At 40.9% G+C, this 4217-nt stretch overlaps 1 non-coding gene across 1 annotated transcript; it reads left to right on the top strand.

Moving 5' to 3' along the window:
* The first annotated feature begins 3807 nt into the window (after positions 1 to 3807).
* On the top strand, positions 3808 to 3914 carry LOC141716344 (small nucleolar RNA R71). The gene has a single exon (XR_012573056.1). It is a non-coding gene; the product is annotated as a small nucleolar RNA R71 (small nucleolar RNA).
* Positions 3915 to 4217: the final 303 nt, after the last annotated feature.

Raw genomic sequence — 4217 nt, forward strand, 5'->3', positions numbered from 1 at the left:
AACTTCGACCTATTTTGACACATAATCGACCGCCAGCAAGATATACTGATTATTGTAAGATGAGACATATCGCCCCATGAAGTCAATTTCCCAAACATCAAAGACTTTAACCTCGAGAAGCACATTAAGAGGCATCTCATTCTTCTTTGACATATTACCAACACGCTGACAGCGATCACACTTCAAAACAAACTGATGTGCATCCTTAAACAATGTAGGCCAGAAGAATCCCACTGGAAGGATACGAGCTGTTGTCTTTTTTCCACTATAGTGGCCTCCATAAATAGTCGAATGACAGTCTCGCAAGATACCCTCCGTCTCGTTGTACGTAATACATCTCCTGATTATTTGGTCAGCTCCTTGATGAAATAAAAATGGCTCATCCCGCATGTACCACTTCACCTCGTGAAGAAACTTCTTCCTTTGAGCAGGAGATAAGTCCGGGGGCATAATGTGGCTCACAAGGTAGTTCACAATGTCTGCGAACCACGGTTCTTCTTCTTGCACCCCAAACAACTGCTCATCGGGAAAAGACTCATTTATCAATGTCTTATCATGTGAAGTTGTACTTGGATCTTCTAACTGAGAGAGATGATCTTCAACTTGATTTTCAGTACCTTTCCTATCCTTGATCTCCAACTCAAACTCCTGAAGTAAAAGAACCCATCGAATCAATCTAGATTTTGAGTCCTTCTCCGAGACGAGATAGCGAATAGTAGCATGATCAGTGAAAACTTTCATCCCAAGCAAATAAGATCGAAACTTCTCAAAACCATAGACAATGGCTAATAGTTCTTTCTTAGTAGTAGTGTAGTTCAGTTTAGCACCATTAAGGGTATTATTAGCATAGTAGACCACATGAAATATATTGTTCTTCCTTTTCCCAAGAACCGTTCCAACTACATAGTCACTTGCATCACACATCATTTCAAAAGGCTTATTCCAATCAGGTGCAGTTATGACATGTGCCGTGATTAAGCTCTTCTTTAAGCTCTCAAAAGCATCTAGACACTCATCATCAAACTTGAAAGGGACATATTTCTCTAATAGATTGCACAATAGTTTAGAGATTTTAGAGAAATCCTTGATGAACCGCCGATAGAAACCCACGTGACCAAGAAAGTTGCAGATTCCCTTAACAGAAATTGGTGGAGGAAGGTTTTCGATGACCCCCGCCTTGGATTTGTCCACTTCAAGACCTTTACTAAAGACCTTGTGCCCAAGAATGATGCCCTGCTGCACCATAAAGTGACATTTCTCCCAGTTGAGAACCAAATTGGTCTCAACACACCTTTTAAGAACTGCGCCAAGATTTTGTAAGCACTCGTCGAAAGAATCCCCGAACACAGAAAAATCGTCCATGAACACCTCCACATTCTGACCAATCATGTCTGGGAAGATAGCCATCATGCATCTCTGAAATGTGGCAGGTGCACCACATAACCCAAAAGAAACTCTTTTGAAGGCAAAAGTACCAAACAGACAAGTGAGGGTAGTCTTTTCCTGATCTTCTAGAGTGATGCATATCTGATTATGCCCCGAATAGCCATCCAGAAGACAGTAGTATTCATGCCCAGCCAACCTATCAAGCATCTGATCAATAAAAGGAAGAGGGAAGTGACCCTTCCTTGTGGCTTTGTTTAGCTTCCTATAATCCATGCAAATTCTCCACCCCGTAACTGTTCGATTAGGAATGAGCTCATTCGTTTCATTAGCAACCACTGTAATGCCTCCTTTCTTCGGCACATACTGAACATGGCTCACCCAAGAACTGTCAGAAATAGAATAGATGATTCCTGCATCTAGCCATTTTAGAATTTCCTTCTTCACGGCCTCTTTCATGATCGAATTTAGCCTTCTTTGTTGCTCAATAGTCGGCTTGCTTCCTTCCTCTAGCAGAATTTTATGCATGCAATAAGAAGGGATAAATCCCTTGATATCTGCTATAGTCCATCCAATTGCCGATTGGAACTCTCTCATAATTCTCAAGAGAATTTCCTCATCACTACCTGAAAGGTCAGATGCAATAATAACAGGAAAAGTAGATGTATCACCTAAAAAAACAAACCTCAAGTGTTCAGGAAAAATTTTAAGCTCGAGTGTAAGAGCTTCCTCAATAGATGGCTTGAGATGCCCCTCAGCATTTTTGAGTTCTGATATTCCAAGAGATTCAAAAGGCATATCCATCCTTTGCTTCCAAGGAGAAGCATTCAAATATTGCAACTGCTCATCACCTTCATCATCTTCGCTATTTGAATTCCCCATCAAGGCTTTCTCTAAGGCATCAGACCTTAACATTTGATCAAGCTCTGAAGTAACCACAGAATCAATCAATTTTACTTTTAAGCACTCCTCTGTATCAGTAGGGAATTTCATGGCATTGAAAACAATAAACATCACATCCTGATCCAGTACTCGCATAGTGAGCTCACCCTTCTACACATTAATCAAGGCTCGGCCAGTAGCCAAGAATGGTCTTCCCAAGATTATGGGAATCTTTTTATCCTCCTCGAAATCAAGAATTACAAAGTCTGCAGAAAAGATGAGTTTGTCCATCTTGAACAAGACATCCTCCATAATGCTTCGTGGATATGTAATAGAACGATCGGCCAACTGCAAGGACATATATGTAGGCTTTGGATCAGGTAAATCCAACTTCTTGAAGGAAGACAAAGGCATCAGATTGATGCTAGCTCCCAAATCACATAAATACTTGTCGAATGACAAGTTTCCGATGGTACCAGGAATAGTGAAGCTTTTAGGATCTTTAAGCTTTGGAGGCAACTTCTGTTGCAGCACATCACTGCATTCCTATGTGAGAGCAACATTCTCTAAGTCATCGAGGTTCACTTTCCGAGAGAGAATACCTTCCATAAACTTCGCATAGCTAGGAATTTGTTCAAAAGCTTCAGCGAAAGGTATGTTGATGTGAAGTTTCATAACCTGTTTCTCCCCTGTATTACCCTCAGGAGGAGTGTGTTCCACAGTTTTCTTCATTGATTCTACTTTTGCTTCCTTCTGTACATCTTCTTCAGCCACAACTTCAGATTCCGAAACTTGAAATTTTTCGGGGTTCACAAATTTCCAGACCTCAATATAATTGCCTTAACCTGTTCTTTTGCTTCCTTCTTTCCTGGAACTTCTGTGTTACTAGGGAGTGTTCCAGATTGTCGATTCAACAACGCATTGGCAATCTTCCCAATTTGATTCTCCAAGGTCTTAATAGAAACCGCTTGGCTATTGCATATGAGCCTCAACTCCTCCAATTCAGATTTTTCATTCGATTGTTAGAGTTGTTGTCTTGGTGTATATTGCGGTTGTTGAAAACTACTGACAAGACTGTTGCACCACATTCTGATTATTTCTCCAGCTAAAGTTAAGATGATTGCGGTTGTTGGGATGATATGTGGCTGGAACTGGTTGTTGTGACCTCTTAAAGTTGCTCACGAACTGAGTTGATTCACTAGAAATGGCACACTGCTCCTTCTTATGTGCACAACACAAAGCTTATAAATATTAGTGATCTGATTAACTCTATAATTAGCCAAAGAATCCACCTTCATCATCAAAGCCTTAAGCTGAGCAACTATAGCAGTAGCTGTATCCACCTCCAGAATTCCTGCTACCCTGCCTTGAGGTAGCATTTGAGTTGGATTCTGGTATTCATTAGCAGCCATCAGTTCAATCAACTCATAAGTTTCATCATAGCTCTTAGCCCATAAGGCTCCACCTGATGCTGTATCGAGCATGGGTCTAGATTGTGCTCCCAAGCTATTATAAAAGCAATTGATAATCATCCAGTCAGGCATCTCATGATGAGGACACTTCCTAAGAATCTCCTTATAACACTCCCAAGCATCACATAAAGACTCTCCCGATTGCTGCACAAATTGAGTAAGAGCATTTCTGATTGCAGCTGTCTTTGCCATAGGGAAGAATTTAGTAAGAAACTTTTGAGCAAGTTCTTCCCAAGTAGTGATAGAACCAGCTAGTAGAGAGTGTAACCAGCTCTTAGCCTTATCCCTCAGAGAGAATGGGAAAAGCCTCAGCTTAACAACATCTTCAGAAACACCATTGAACCGGAAGGTGTCGCAGATCTCGATGAAATCCCTAATGTGAGTATTGGGATCTTCAGTTAGAGAACCCCCAAACTAGACTGAATTCTGCACCATTTGAATTGTGCTAGATTTAATTTCAAAAGTATTAGCCGTGATGGC

The sequence above is a fragment of the Apium graveolens genome, chromosome 3 (assembly GCF_009905375.1).
Source record: "Apium graveolens cultivar Ventura chromosome 3, ASM990537v1, whole genome shotgun sequence".
Taxonomy (NCBI): domain Eukaryota; kingdom Viridiplantae; phylum Streptophyta; class Magnoliopsida; order Apiales; family Apiaceae; genus Apium; species Apium graveolens.